We start from the raw sequence: 17,360 nt of genomic DNA, 5'->3' as shown, positions 1-17,360 counted from the left end.
AATCATCAAATTACATACAGCTCTGTTAACAAATCTTAAAAGCATTACAAAAATGAAATATCTAACTAGCCTTTTTCTCAAAACTGTTTACGCACATTCAGAAGTTACTCAACAATTGCAAATTATCAGCCAACTCATCTATACTAACGCACTGGCAAACACAAAAATTATAATTATTTAAATCTTTACCTTATTTGCCCAAAGACTTCTGCTTCCATCTTCAACATTATTGACATACCTACATTAATCTAACACTTGGTGGCTTCACACAGTACACCACAGAAACTGCCTACTCCATCGTTTTTCCCTCACAAACTGCTACATATAACTGTGCGCTAGACTTGGCCACTGTTTCTATGTTTCGATACAGCGTATCGATACGTGGAACTGTTTCAATGTTTCGGAACGGCTGTGGTTCACTGTTTCGAAACAGTGGTGTTTCATTCCGCCCCTGTCTGGGATAACCGGACCAGATTCGATCTCGAGCCAGACACAGAAACTGTATCGCTGTTTCAAAATAAGGCTGTTTCAGTCCACCTGTGCTTGGAACGGACTAATTGTATCGAAACAGTGATGTTTCATTCCGCTCTGTGTCGGACGAGATTGGGGCTCGGCACAGGTACTGAAACCCAACATACCACTTCATGAAACACTTTCAAGAGTGTCGAAATCTTTTTGACAAGCATTAGCATGAATCCTAAGATATCCGAAAATAAAGCTTCGTTTCCAGCTGACTGTCCTATTCCGAAATGGCGTAACATCTGCTTTATAAACACTAACCAAACAATAAAACAACACATACTATTCACATTAAAAATAAATATGTGAAAATCATTCAGTTAAATTACACTTTTTCATAACATACGCTTCTGTGTTCATGTACAGTAATCATATTAAGAAATGCAAGTAAGCCTACAACATTTTGAATAAAAAAAGGCGTAGAGTGACAGTTATTAGACATATACATAAATTTGATGTAGGTATAATTGCAAGCAATTTGTTTGACATATCACTTATAGTGTAATGGTGAACGGGAAGGGCTGGGAAGTATGGTGAATTTATAGTAACGGTTCGAAACACCTCGAAAGACAAACTTTTTTCTGTTATATTTTGTTATTTATTCGAATTATTTGGCGTTATTTGTGAGTTTATAGTCACTGTGCCTATCATCCACAATGATTCCCTTTGTGTGCTTGGAAATTAGCAGAAAGGGTATATTAGCCATACTAACGGAATGTGGGAATCCCAGTAGCATATCCGTTGTTTCTGCGGTTTGCTCCCACCTCCAGTTCCGTTCGTGGTGGTTCTTCTGTCTTCAGCTGTGGCTGTCCTCAGCCAATTGAAAAGTATGAAAGTCACACGACACGAAACCAGCGCATTTGCTGCAGGAAATACGAAACTGCCAAGACGCCGAAGTAATAGTTTCATACTTTCTGCGACATGATTAGCGCTCTCGCACCTCATTTGTGTTTATATGAACATACTTATACAGTAGACATTCAAGATGATAAAATGTGTAGGTTTATCAGATTACAAAACACAAACTGTTACACTGTTTCGAAACAGCGTATCGAAACATTAAATTGTACTGTTTCATTTGTTTCGAAACAGTTACGTGTTTCAATTTGCCCATCTCTACTGTGCGCCAAGCGCTCTGTTACTCCAACAAAGCAGTATCTTTGTGGTCGCGCACAGTGAGCCTACCTACCGCACTTTACCTAGTTGGATAGTGCCTGTCTATCTCGAGGTTAAGCAAGTTAAGTGCTTTGCACTATTCCTGCGTTTCCTAATGTGTATTTTGAGTGGGCCTATCGAGCCTATGAGAGACGTTCCCTCCAGTACTAAATTTGTGATCCCTTGATGCCTGAGAATCAGTGTTGCCAATGTATTGTGACGACTGAAATCATCTTTACATGTTTTACCTTATACATGCTTTAAAAGACGTACAAATAGCAATAAAAGCTTTTGAAGGAGAAGACAAGGACCTCACTAAATTACTAGATACACTTGTATTTCTCATGCAGTCACACGGACAAAACATAGTTTTTACATCTGTTGATTTGTTGGCAACGCCACTTCCAAGCGAATGTATGTACGCAAATCCGAACCTTGGCTTTGAGTTTGAACAGAAATTGTCTGAGTTAAGTTTGTCTGAAGAAAATAAAGTTTGTTTGAAGAAGAGATGCATTCAGTTTAGTCTGAAACTCATAAAAGAAATTCAACAAAGACTGCCAAGTAACGTTACGATCCTGAAAAAAATGTCAATGCTGAATGTTGAAGAAACACTAAAAGTGAATAAAAATAATGCTGTAGCGGATGTAGCTAAGGAATTGGGTTTTAGTGGCGATTTCATAGACGGTATGCTGCAAGAATGGCATAATATCAACTTCATTAGGTGGAATAACACCACTAACACTGTTCGATTTTGGAGTGAGGTTTTGCAGTATAAAAATGCTGCAAAGGAGAATCCAGTTTCATTGATTTCACAGCTAGCAATGACTCTTCTATGCCTACCGCATTCAAATGCAGAAGTAGAAAGAATATTGAGTTCTATGAACATTATAAAAACTAAACAACGTAACAGATTATCGTTAAAGACAATTAATGCTTTGCTCATATTGAGAGACCAGTTGAAGAAACAATATAAAGATTGTGCATCTTTTTACATACCGTCAGACGTATTGGAGCTTATTGGAACGAACAAAAGTTACTCTTTTGTGACAAAACCAGTCGAACTGCAACATCATCTTCTGAGTGACGTTCAACCCTCTCCATCAACTACAGTTCTGTCAGAGCATGAAACAGAAGAGTTATTCGATCTTCTGAGTGACGACGATGAATAGCTCACATACCGGTATGTATATATTTTGTAACCTAATTTGAGTTCTTGCTTTCTTTTCTTACAAATATAGTTGTATATTTTTAGTATATTTGACTACTGTGATTGAAACAACAATCATTAGTTATGTGATCTACCTATCTAACTTTCAGCATTCTTCCTTAGCACCACATTTCGAAAGCTTCTACTCTCTTCTTGTCCAAAATATTTATCGTCCATGTTTCACTTCCATACATGGCTACACTCCATACAAATACTTTCAGAAACGACTTCGTGACACTTAAATCTATACTCGATGTTAACAAATTTCTCTTCTTCAGAAACGCTTTCCTTGCCATTGCCAGTCTACATTTTATATCCTCCTTGCTTCGACCATCGTCAGTTATTTTGATGCCCAAGTAGCAAAAATCACCTGCTATTTTAAGTGTCTCATTTCCCAATCTAATTCCCTCAGCGTCACCTTATTTAATTCGACTACATTCCAATATCCTCGTTTTGGTTTTGTTGATGTTCTTCTTGAATCCTCCTTTCATGATACTGTCCTTTGCTGTCTCTGACAGAATTACAATGTCATCGGCGAACCTCAAAGTTTTTATTTCTTCTCCATGGATTTTAACACCTACTCCGAATTTTTCTTTTGTTTCCTTTACTGCTTGCTGAATATACAGTTTGAATAACATTGGGGAGAGGCTACAACCCTGTATCACTCCCTTCCCAACCACTGCTTCCCTTTCATGCCCCTCGACTCTTATAACTGCCATCTGGTTTCTGTACAAATTGTAAATAGCCTTTCTCTCCCTGTATTTTACCCCTGACACCTTTAGAATTTGAAAGAGAGTATTCCAGTCACCATTGTCAAAAGCTTTCTCTAAGTTTACAAATGATAGAAACGTAGGTTTGCCTTTCCTTAATCTTTCTTCTAAGATAAGTCGTAAGGTCAGTATTGCCTCACGTGTTCCAATATTTCTACGGAATCCAAACTAATCTTCCCCAAGGTCGGCTTCTACCAGTTTTTCCATTCATCTGTAAAGAATTCGCGTTAGTATTTTGCTACCGCGACTTATTAAGCTGATAGTTCGGTAATTTTCACATCTGTCAACACCTGCTTTCTTTGGGATTGGAATTATTATATTCTTCATGAAGTCTGAGGGTACTTCGCCTGTCTCATACATCTTGCTCACCAGATGGTAGAGTTTTGTCAGGACTGGCTCTCCCAAGGCCGTCAGTAGTTCTAATGGAATGTTGTCTACTCCCGGGGCCTTGTTTCGGCTCAGGTCTTTCAGTGCTCTGTCAAACTCTTCACGCAGTATCGTATCTCCCATTTCATCTTCATCTACATTCTCTTCCATTTCTATAATATTGTCCTCAAGTACATCGCCTTTGCATAGAGTCTCTATATACTCCCATCATCTTTCTGCTTTCCCTTCTCTGGTTAGAACTGGGTTTCGATCTGAGCTCTTGATATTCATACAAGTAGTTCTCTTTTCTCCAAAGGTCTCTTTAATTTTCCTGTAGGCAGTATCTATCTTACCCCTAGTGAGATAAGCCTCTACATCCTTACATTTGTCCTCAAGCCATCCCTGCTTAGCCATTTTGCACTTCCTGTCGATCTCATTTTTGAGACGTTTGTATTCCTTTTTGCCTGCTTCATTTACTGCATTTTTATATTTTCTCCTTTCATCAATTAAATTCAATATTTATTCTGTTACCCAAGGATTTCTACTAGCCCTCATCTTTTTACCTACTTGATCCTCAGCTGCCTTCACTACTTCATCCCTCTTCTTCTACTGTACTTCTTTCCCCCACTGCTGTCAATTGTTCCCTTATGCTCTCCCTGAAACTCTGTACAACCTCTGGTTTAGTCAGTTTATCCAGGTCTCATCCCCTTAAATTCCCACCTTTTTGCAGTTTCTTCAATTTTAATCTGCAGTTCATAACCAATAGATTGTGGTCAGAGTCCACATCTGCCCGTGGAAATGTCTTACAATTTATAACGTGGTTCCTAAATCTCTTTCTTACAATTGTATAATCTATCTGATACCTTTTAGTATCTCCGGGATTCTTCCACGTATACAACCTTCTTTTATGATTCTTGAACAAAGTGTTAGGTATGATTAAGTTATGCTCTGTACAAAATTCTACCAGACGGCTTCCTCTTTCATTTCTTACCTCCAGTCCATATTCACCTACTACGTTTCCTTCTCTTCCTTTTCCTACTATATAATTTCAGTCACCCATGACTATTAAATTTTCGTCTCCCTTCACTATCTGAATAATTCCTTTCATCTCATCATACATTTCATCAATTACTTCGTCATCTGCAGTGCTAGTTGGCATACAAACTTTTACTGCTGTGTTAGGCGTGGGCTTCGTGTCTATCTTGGCCACAATATGCTGTTTGTAGTAGCTTACCCGCACTCCTATTTTTTTATTCATTATTAAACCTACCCCTGCATTGCCGGTATTTGATTTTGTATTTATAACCCTGCATTCACCAGACCAAAAGTCTTGTTCCTCCTGCCACTGAACTTCACTAATTCCCACTATATCTAACTTTAACCTATCCTTTTCCCGTTTTAAATTTCCTAACCTACCTGCCCGATTAAGGGATCTGACATTCCACACTTCGATCCGTAGAACGCCAGTTTTCTTTCTCGTGATAACGACGTGCTCTTGAGTAGTCCCCGCACGGAAGTCCGAATGGGAGACTATTTTACCTCCGGAATATTTAATGCAAGAGGACGTCATCATCATTTAACCATACGGTAAAGCTGGATGCCGTTGGGAAAAATTACGGCTATAGTTTCCCCTTGCTTTCAGCCGTTCGCAGTACCAGCACAGCAAGTCAGTTGGTTAGTGTTACAAGTCAATCATCCAGACTGTTGCCCCTGCAACTACTGAAAAGGGTGCTGCCCCTCTTCAGGAACCACACGTTTGTCTGGCCCTTCAACAGATACCCCTCCGTTGCGGTTGCACCTACGGTACGGCCATCTGTATCACTGAGGCACGCAAGCCTCCCCACCAACGGCAAGGTCCATGGTTCATGGGGGGGATGATCAGGTAGCCAGGGCAAAATGGTTTCAGAAGTGGATACCTGACAACTGGGAGATTAATAAGCATGATTATGCCAACCAAATCAGGGATTTATGCAGGGAAAGTGAGGTGTTCAAACATGCTTACAAGGAAATAGTTAATGCAGATAAAGATGTTAAATCATTGGATGAAGAATGTGTATTTATGATGGGAAAAGATGGTATAGGTGATAATAATACTGTGAATAATGATACAATTAATGAGGAAGGTGAGGATGTTGATGAAATACAAAATTTCAAAGTGTATAATGATGAAGAACAGATAGCCATGCACGAAGAGCTAAAGATTGAATGGATGGGGAAAGATGCCTGTCATTATTATGCTGATGATTGGGTTAATTTTGCAAACTCGCACCAGCAGTTGACACCAGAGACCTGGGGGGAAGAAAGATATAAGAGTTGCTAGAAAGCTAGTGTGTTGAGTGTAGGAAACTCTGGAATTAAAGAGGCCTTTGATGTAATATTTTCAGGGCATATGGATACTGAATCTTTTAGCGAAGAGCAGGTGCGCACCATGACTAAAGATTGCATATGTTAGAAAAGAGGAGGACTTTTTGGCTGAAATTGAAGCAGGATTTTATTGAAAAGGTACAGCCAATAACAACTTTTAGTGTGGCAGGGGTCTGTGATACTGTTTTGATGGATACTGGAAGTTCTGTGTCTGGGGTGGCAGAGAGCTTTTATGATCATAGTAAGAACAAGGAAACAGTGGAATTTTCAGTTACAGGGGTGAGAGTTAAAATGCTACAGGAACTTTCAGTAAAGCAGTGAGAAAGGAGGTAGTTCTAGATGTAAACATTGGAGGTGAAGTATTTAGTCACTCATTTTTGGTGGTCCCAAATTTAAGTATGAAAATGGTGTTGGATTTTGATTTCCTGAGTAAATATGAGGCATATGTAGATTGTAAGGACCAGATGGTGGAACTGAATATTGTTGTGGGATGAAAAAGGCCAGTAGTAGGACTATGATTAAAAAACTGGAGTCCTACTGCAACGAAACTGGTAAGCCAAAAGCAGTGCTCTCTGACAGTGGGTCCCAATTCATCACCAAGGCATGGGAGAACTTCATGGAGCAGAGATGTGTGAAACATATAAGGACCTCAGTTTACTACCAGGCAGGAAATCCAGCTGAGAGTTACATGCACATGCTTGGATGATTGTGCAGGACATGCTGCAGCCATAGACATACCATATGGGCAGAATATGTGGCCAAGTTTGAGGACATCATGAACAGAGTGAAAAGCAGTGCCTTTGGGTTCACACCTCCTGAAGTAATGTGCAATAAAAAGCCAGCCAACCCGATAGCTGAGGCACTGAGCTTTCCACTGGGCACACCTCTTTCTGATCAGGAGAGGCAGAAGATAATTACTGGACAACTGGCAAAAGGGGCCTACAGACAAAATATAGGTATGATTTAAGATACAAGCCTGCAAAGTACAAGGTGGGTGACCTAGTATTAATAAAGATAAAGGAACAGTCAAAGGATTTAGATGGTGAGATCAAAAAGCTTTTTGAATTGTACCATGGCCCATTTGTTGTGGTAAGCTGCCCTCGCCCAAATTACTTACAGGTTGGAGTATCCCAAGTCACATAAACCATTGGGACTCAGAAATGCAACTGATCTGCGACTGTACGAACAGCCACTGTAATGGGGTTGAATCCTTTTTTTGTATTTGTAACAGGTGTTTACTTAACGGTGCTTATTTATTGAGTACAATTTATATTGCGCATGTTAACTAAGCTTTTTCTTTTTTTGCAAGGGACTCCTTGCTGTGTCCTATTTACATATGTGTTTAGTCTTAAGAATTGGGAGAAGTGTAGTTGTACTTGAAGTTGTGGAACAGCTAGTAGACAAAGCTAATTCTCTCGTAATGACTAATGATACAGGCTACAACAGTTGTAGTCACTGTACAGCACTTACATGTACATGATAGGATGTGAATGTGAGAGAGGGCAATTGAGTGGCATTTTTCTTATTGTTTATAATGATACGAATACTGATTCAGTTTTTCATGAGTGGTGATTGTGGTTTGGTCACACACTAATTTTTATTTGGTGCGTGGGGTGGAGGTAGGTCAGTGTGGGATTGACTGATGAGAATATGGAATTGAATGGCATACATATAATATGTTCTTGTATTCATTGAAGAAATGTTTAGATTTGTGGGGATATATGTTTCCTGTTTATCTTGATTACCCTAAATAACTGTTTTTCCAGATGAAAATCACAAAATGTTTCCAGCGGATGAAAATCACAAAATGTTTCTAGCAGATGTTCTTTAACCATCAGGGGGACATCAATCAGCATGATTGCCTTCGTTGTAGCTTACAAAGCTGTTTACAAAGATATGAACAGTGGTGTGACTTTTTTAAATGGCACCCTGTATTTTTTATTCAGTAATTCATTTCCTATCCTGAAGACCTATTCAAAAATGTATCACCCGTGTACCATTCACTGAAACACAATGTTATTAATTACATAACACAACACTGACTCTGAGCCCGGGATCACAAACTTGTTCACTTGCTGGAGTCGTCAGAAAACAAATGAAAATCAAGTAAAAGCATAACAAAATTGACTTTGACTTCTCTGTACCATTACCCGGGAGAAGAACATCCAAAGGTGCTCAAAGTGGTGACCCTGGACACGGATACACTGGTGCACTCGTTGAATGAAAGAATTATTTACTGATTCCAATATTGCCTGCTGAAGAGAATTACAAGCAAGCACAATACGTTCCTGTATTTCGTCTGGACTTGTTAGAATATTGCGATAGGCAACGTCTTTAATGCATCCCCAAATAAAAAAGTCCAGTGGATTTAAATTAAGAGACCTAGGAGGCCAAGTAACTGTTCCTCCTCGACCAATCCATTTGGCAGGATACCTTCGGTTCAGAACACGACGTGCACGCAAGGCATTATGTGCTGGACATTCATCGTGTTGATACCACTTAAGCATTTTGGTTCTTAGCGGCAGTTCATCCAGAAGAGAAGGAAGAATTCGCCTGAGGAAGTTGGCATGCGCTGTGCCGTTTAGACTACCATCGTTGAAATGAGGGCCAATAATTGTAGTACCAAGCATCCAACACCAGACGATAACTATCAATTGACGTTGATGTTCCACCTGTCTAAGCCATCGTGGGTTCTAGCTGGACTAACAATGCATGTTCCTTGTACTTACTTGTCCTTTGTTTGAGAAGGAACATTCATCGGTAAATAGAACAATCCTTGGGGTTGGCGAGGATTTGCTGCTGTGCCCACTGACAGAAATATGCACGATTCTGGAAATTATTCCCATGCAATTCTCGATGTAGGTGTACGTGGTAAGCATGGAACCGGTGACGTGTAAGAATACGATGTACACTGGTTTTAGGAATGCCAATCTCTTGTTCAAGCTGTCGTGTGCTCACATGTGGATTCATAGCAACGGAAGCGAGAACAGTAACTTCGGCAGCTTCGTCTTTGCGAGTGCTACGACTATTGCGTTGTCGTGGGTTGAAACTTCCCGTTTACTGAAACGTCGCCACAAGATGAGAAAACATCCGTCGGGAAGGTGAGTTCTTGTCAGGATATCGCTCTCAGTACGGTTCCGCTGCCTCCGTAGCATTTCGCCTACCTTCAACAACAACAATAAAAGAAACGGTCTGCTGTACCAAATGTACCCGTACATATGAAAACAGTATTGCAATTACTATTCTGCTAATTTACATTCCCCATAGATAAGTAGCATTCCTACCTTCTCTTCGTTGGTGTACGTTCTACTCGCACAACTCTTCAACAGATGATGGTTGACGGAATGACGAGCGTGCATTCTACGTATGTTTAAATTTGTCCTCTGTCAACGTCAGCAGGTGGATATGTCCCATTACCCCGAGTACCTGCACTAAGAGCTGGGAGCGTCAACGTCAATGTTGTGTTATGTAATTAATAACGTTGTGTTTCAGTGCATGGTACAGTGTGATACATTTTTGAATACGTCCTTAGGAGAGGAAATGAATTACCGAATAAAAAAATACAGGGTGCCATTTTAAAAAAGTCACACCGCTGTTCATACCTTTGTAAAAACAAAAAAAAAACAAAAAAACAAAGCTACAACGAAGGCAATCATGCTTATTGTGCTTATTGATGTCCCCCTGACAGCTAAAGAACATTTGCTTGAAACATTTTGTATTTGCACCTGGACAAACAGTTATTTAGGGTCGTCAAGATAAATGGGAATAAATGGGACACCCTGTATATTTTGTTTTTATTTTTGTTTATTTCTGTAGAATTACTTAATTTCAGGGGAATATGGGCTGATTTGTGGATTATGTTGGGCCATGGGGTATTTTATATATTTGATTTTATTCAGTTCGCAGTGCTGTAATTTTCATTGGTCATTGAGCAGCAGTTTGGGTTAAAACTAGAGACAGGGTTGTTGCTGGAACCTGCCGTGGAACCCGTCATATAATAAATATTTGAGTACTACGCTGGTCACATATTTCCTTAGTTTCACTTTGATTAGAGAAACCTTGTCTTAATGTTGTACAGTTGCAACGATTTGGACCGTTTCTGTTTCTTGAATGGAACAAATTCTTGTGACCAAAGGAAAGTCTGTAGCCAGCATGTATTTCTTGGTAACACTACGATATGTATGTTTGTGTCAGGTTTCGCCCTGAAACTTGGCTTTAGTTGTGCCAGGTCTGGATAACAGAAGGGATAGGTTTACATCCGATCAGTTCTTGGTGCGCAGACACCTTTACTGATAGGAAATTGATTGGGTGAATTTTGTTTGTTCCTGGTAGAATCGGGTTAGCTGACTGGCAAGTTCTTGAGAAATGGCGCCTGAGGTCTGAGCTGCAGCACTGAGGCACGTCAGAGGCACACCACAGAAGACAACAAGAGGTATAGTGCTTACTGTATGTGCTGCGTAACTTCTACTAAGAAATATAGTGCATCGAAATAAAATGATTGAAAAAAAGGACAATATTTAGAGGACTCCAATAAAAATTACTGGTCGACCTTCAATTCGTTTATGCTTTGTTACTTACAACCTTCGGCCAGCCATATCAGCATCATGGAAATGCCGATGAATAAATGTTTTTAGCGTAAGTTTATTTAAGTTACCATGAAAGGAAATGTCGTGCGACGAGGGCCTCCCGTCGGGTAGACTGTTCGGCTGGTGCAAGTCTTTCGATTTGACGCCACTTCGGCGACTTGCTCGTCGATGGAGATGAAATGATGATGATTACGACAACAAAACACCCAGTCCCTGAGTGGAGAAAAATCTCCGACCCAGCCGGGAATCGAACCCAGACCCTATGGATTGACAGTCTGTCGCGCTGACCACTTTTTTTTTTTTCTCATTTTGTTCGCTTTTGTTCGTTATATCTGCTCGGGGCGGACGTCGTAAGACATCCGTTTAAGTTCGTTGTTGATCGATTAACTCAGTTTTTTTATTACAGAGGGCAGCTAACCCTCTGACCGAACACGCTGAGCTACCGTGCCGGCTATTCCACTCAGCTACCGAGGCGGACTAAGTTACCATAACCAGTGCTGATGCATCAGATAATATAGAGACTTGTTCATTTCGATTTTTCTGCTATCATATGTAGAGTTTATTTTTGTGTATTATTTCGTTTCTGAGGGCGCAGATTGGGTCTGGTGTTGCTTGCGACACCATGCACTGTGCTTATGGAGTAGCAAGTGGGGGTAATTGTGAGCGTACAAGCTGTGGCGGGAGTCTAGAGCGGCGGTCTTCCGCCGCAGAGCACGTGGCTGGCGGTTGCGACGGGGCCGTGGCGAGCTCCGAGCGATTACGCGGCCTTGGAAAAACCCGAGCAGAACCTTGGCAGGGGCGCGTATGGCTGTCTTTGCGCGCTTGGAGAAATTTATACGCCAGAGAAAAATTGATAAAAACTGAACTAAGAGTGACACGGAGGTGCGAGCTGGTACTCACGGTCAGAAAAATATGTGACGAAAATTATCTAGACGCGCCACAAAAGTACGTAATAGTTTAAAAGTTAATGTCTTGAAATTGTAAATTTATGCAAGTTCAAAAGCTAATATCTCGGCAATTCTTCGCCCGATTAATATAAAGAAAGTTTTTACGGATGCGGCTCGTAGAGATTCATCGAGAAACCATAGCCTATTCAGCAGAATCTGTACCGATTTTGAATGAGAGGTCAGAATATGGGATTCGACTAAGAGAAACTGTGTTTTTGGTAATAAATAAATTTAGAGAGCAAAACCAGCGCCAGCATTCTTAAGTTTAAAGAGGTAGATGAGTAATAAAGTATGTATTTTTATTTGTTTATTGATGTTTAGTATGAACAACACGGGAAAAGCAAAATGACGCCACAAATACATTATTTGTGAGAAAACGGCGGCAGACACAAAAAAATTAAATTTCAGATTGCCTGAAAAATTTCTTTATTTTTCAGTGATTCATATGTGTATTTGTGTTCAGTTTCAGAATATTCCTAATTTTTTTGACAAACATTCTCTTGAGTTAGACAGCCGTTTCGAGGGTGCATAGCGCGGCCATCTTTGATGAGAGGGAGTTGGTTTTGACCGACCCTAAGAGCCGGATGTGCTGCGCATCTGGGGGTAGTAGTGGGTTGGTAGCCACGTTCAGGGACAAGTATGTATGTAGCGATGTTCGAAAGCGATCAAGTGGAGTGGAATATAGTGGTTTAGGACAGCAGACAAGAGTGTATTTTGTGAGCTGTGAACAGACTTTCGAGTGCCGTGATCGCTACATACGAATTTTATTGTGAAGTGTTGTAGCATCAGTCATTAACGGCTGCCCTTACGTAAGAGACCCTCAGACTGCATTTCAAATGTTAAGTGAATATAATGAAGAAAAATAAGCTACTTGTTCAAATTATAAATCAACGTGAATGAATTAATATTTTTTTAATTTCACCGCACTACCTGCCTGCATTGTTTTTTTATATTTCAGCTTGAAAATTAAGTTTATGACAGGTGTGAGCTGGCACCCTATGACGAAAAACATAGCCAAATATTGAGACCAGCCACATCTCTGGACCGCTCGCTCAATTAAGCTGAGTGTTGGGTATAACAGATATATATTTTTTCGGGCCATAGCACGTGGGGGCTCGAGCCAAAGTATTCAATCTACAGTGAGTAGTGCCCAGAATCGTCGTAATGCCCTCGGTAAAGAATTAAGGCTGCACTTCCTCTCGCCCTCAGCCGTTCGCATTACCAGCACAGCAAGGCCGTTTTGGTTGACGTTACAATGCCAGGCCAGTCATCCAGACTATTGCCCCTGCGACCTCTGAAAAGGCTGCTGCCCCTCTTCAGGAAACACACGTTTGATCTGTCAACAGGTACCTCTTCATTGTAGTTGTATCTATGGTACGGCTATTTGTATCGCTAATTCACACAAACCACACCAACAACGGCAAGGTCCACGGCAGTAATTGGTCCAAATAAGGAACATCTAATGTACGATCTTGGCTTCATGGGTTTTCAGTCTGTAACATGATTTATTTTTTTCAATTTGTTGTTCATTAGGTAGAGCTTCGGATTCGATTAATGATCCAGTGTAGAATGAGGGACTTTTATCCGAATATCAAGTGAGCTGGTAGCAGGCCAATGTGTGTGTGTGTGTGTGTGTGTGTGTGTCTGTGGGGGAGGAGGCGGCAGGTGGAGGCATTTGGGAGGGTTTACTGTTCTGGCATTTGCCTTACAATCAAGAGTAAGCTCCCAGAAACATTGGTCAGTACCGGGCGGTGGGAAAATTTTTGGATTTAATTCTGGAACTTTATGTTCCAGATCAATGTATGGAAGTCTAGTGTATGTGTAAGTGTATTTGTATGTGAATATTCAGAGAAAAGTCTATATGTTACTCGACAGATTGATAAACTACCATGCTAGATCCCAACATTCGGCACAGAGGTTCGCTGAGTACTAAGAGAGAGGTTGACTTAGATCTAAAGGTGTCCCGTTCTTCATTCGTCTTGCCTTCCGCGATTCAATGACCGACAGCACCATTTAGATGAACACATTATGCAAACGAAATTTTAATTCCTACATATTTCGAATTGCTCCGATCCGCGACTGTGAAGGAGTTCTCTAACAATTCGGTTTCAGTGAGGGACAAGATGTTGTGCTCGCGCTTGAAAACCTCAACGGCCGCACCTCTCCTCTGCTGGCGCAAAACGTAATATTGTTAACACATTATTACTTTTTCCGACTAAGCTTTCTTATTTGGAATATAAAATGTCCGTTAATCGAGGTGACGAAACGCCTTACAGGTGCAAAAGACACTGCCTTTTTATTGCAACGGTTATACTGAAAACACCGAGAGGGACAGGTGTGAAAATCTTATTTACGTTGACCACACAAAAAAGCTTGTGAAGAAGTAAAATAGAAAACAGATCAAGATAATCTCGTTTAGATGTCAGGCGGGTTTTAACAAGCGTGACTGGCCGTCAGGTACATTTTTCGTGACGAAGATACGAAGAGATGTGCATTGTTTTCAAAAACAATCCTGTAGTTTTACTCGGCTACGCGATTTCTCTACTCAAAACCTGTTAAAAAACTTATCATATTGTACCCTCCGCGGAAACGTATTCTTATTAAAAACGTAACACAAAGTTGACTTTGACTCTTGTACACTAGCGAACAGGTCATACACTCAGAATAACGGAACTGCTACGTGTGCTAGTTAATTGAACACAAATGAAAACAAGGAAAATGCGCAGCGGCCATTCGGTCACTCATCTTTAGTTGTAATAAGGTAAACTTAGATTGGGTTTAACGTCCCGTCGACTTCGAAGTCATTAGAGACGGATCTCAAGCTCACATTGTGTCAAGGGTGGGGAAGAAAATGGGCCCTGTCTTTTCAAAGGAACCATTCCGGCATTTGCCTGGAGGGATTTAAGGAAATCACGGAAAACCTGAATCTAGATGGCCGGACGTGGGTTTGAACCGTCCGCTGTGCTAACCATGCTCCACCTCGCGCTCTTTCAAGTGAAGAATTCTGTATTATTTACCTCAACGAAGAGGAGGTAGAAATGATAATATATGGAGGATGTACGTTAACAGAACAGTAATTGCATTATTCCTTTTTTATTTACAATACGGGTGCATGTAGTACTTTTAGATTATAGTACAAGAACCAAACATTATACAGATATCATACATATGTCAATTTGAGCAGAAACCCTGAAAGTTTTTTTTCGCATATACAGCCACAGCGTAGTCTGGTAATTTGCCGATAGTCAGCGCTAGTCGCAAACATTGCGAGTTCAGGTGCGGAGCGAGCTGTTTCATGAAATGGCCTCCCCGATCACCAGATCTCATTCCGTGTGACTTTTTTCTGTGGGGACACATTAAAGATCTGGTGTGTGTACCGCCTCTAACACATGATGTAGCAGAGCTCCAGGAGAGAATACGGGAAGTGAATGCCACAGTCGACGATGCCATGCTGGGACGGGTATGACAAGAATTCGATTACCGTATTTACGCCTGCCGGGTCACTCATGGTTCGCATATCGAATGTTTGTAAAAAAAAAAAAAAAACTGCAGAGTTTATCTTCAAAATGAAATATGTATGACATCTGTGCAATGTTTAGTTCTTGGTCAATAAATAATTGAAAGTGTTTCCGGACTTTATGTACACCCTGTATGTTGTGTAAAGGGTGCACTAGAGTAGTGTTTCTGCCTTGGCACAGGTTGTCCTCATAACTCTTCGACTAAAGACGGTTGACTGAATGACCGCTGGTTTTTTGCGCAGCAGAGTGCAATTTCATTCCGGAAACATCTCCGAGGCTGTGGCTAAGCCTTTTCTCCATAGTATCCCTTCTCCCAGGAGTGCTAGTTCTGCAAGGGTCCCAGGAGAGCCTCTGTGAAGTTTGGAAGATAGGAGACGAGGTACTGACAATAGTACAAGGGGTTGCGAGTCGTACTTCGGTGATACAGTTAATTTAATTATAATTACTGATACTCCTTCCACATATTCAGTTATTGCATGTATCTGTTTATACACAATTCGGCAGGTGCTTTGCCGTTCTATGGTTTCGAACGCCCAGCTTACTCTTGTGTGACTCATGTTTGACACAGGCAGATGCCAGGAACGTTACACTTCTCCCCTCCTTGCGTCCGCAACTCGGAACTCAAAATTTTACTTCTTCTTCCTTGTGACAATTACTCTAATATGACATTGTCGTATTACAAACTACGTGTGTAGTTTCCATATCAAACGCTGAAGGACAAATAAAAAAGCTATGTTGCCATGAGTCGTTACATTAAATGAATTGTAAGGTTTCATTTGAAACAGTAGTGGCAACTCTAGTCGTTACACTTCCTGTTAGCCTTACATTTATACACACCGTAAGCTGCCACCTACAGAAGGGAAAAGCAATGAGAGAACAAGATACCTTTAAGACTGAAGTAAGATAACCTCTCTACCAGCGCCGAGCGAACCTCTTTGCGGATCCGTAAGACATTCTCTGGCAGTTTGTCAAACGTAGCCCAACATGTGCAACTTCTCTTTACACATGTCGACGAACTCATAGACTATTCTCTGTATACTCGCATACAAATACACTTACACCTACAGTAGATTTCCATATACTGACCGGGAATAGAGGGTTGCAGTATTAAATTACAAACTGTTCACATCGCTCGTTTCTGACCAACGTTTTCGGGATGTTTCTCTTTACTGTAAGGCAAATGCTAGAACAGCAAATCCTCTCACATGTCTCACCCCCGTCCCCTGCCCCCCCTCCACCATTACTCGGCTACCAGTGTGGTAGCCAATAAGCCACCATTACGTGTTGTATTATTTGCGCTCGTATTTCTTAAAATTGTGCAGCCAAATTTTCCTCAATTTACGTATTGTATATATTGTATATTGTAGGAAAGATACAGCGAAATGGCTGCAAGAAAAACGTGAAGAAATCGAAAAATAAATGATTGTTGCAAGGACAAACTCAGCATACAGTCAAAACAACCTTCGATGACATTAAAAGCAGGGGTGTAACATTAACAGTGCGACTGTAATTCCGCTGCTAAATGCAGAGGAGAGAGCGGATAGGTGGAAGAATACATTGAAAGCCTCTAAGAGGGGAAGATTTGTTTGATGTGATAGAAGAGGAAACAGGTGTCGATTTTGAAGGGATAGGGAATCCAGTATTAGAATCAGAATTTAAAAAAGCTTTAGAGGACTTGGTGTATGGTGAAATACCACCTGACTTTCGGAAAAGCGTCATCCACAGATTTCCGAAGATAGCAACAGCTGACTAGCTCGAGAATTATCGCACTGTCAGATTAACAGTTCATGTATCCAAGATGCTGACAACAATAATACGAACAATAGAATGGAAAAGAAAATTGCGGATGTGTTACATGACGATTAATTTGGCTTTATTAAAGGTAAAGGCATCAAAGAGGTAACTGACGTTGCGATTGATATTGGAAG

Source organism: Schistocerca piceifrons, chromosome 8 (genome assembly GCF_021461385.2).
Source record: "Schistocerca piceifrons isolate TAMUIC-IGC-003096 chromosome 8, iqSchPice1.1, whole genome shotgun sequence".
Classification (NCBI taxonomy): domain Eukaryota; kingdom Metazoa; phylum Arthropoda; class Insecta; order Orthoptera; family Acrididae; genus Schistocerca; species Schistocerca piceifrons.
The sequence above is the reverse complement of the archived record's forward strand: the minus strand, read 5'-3'. Positions refer to the sequence as shown.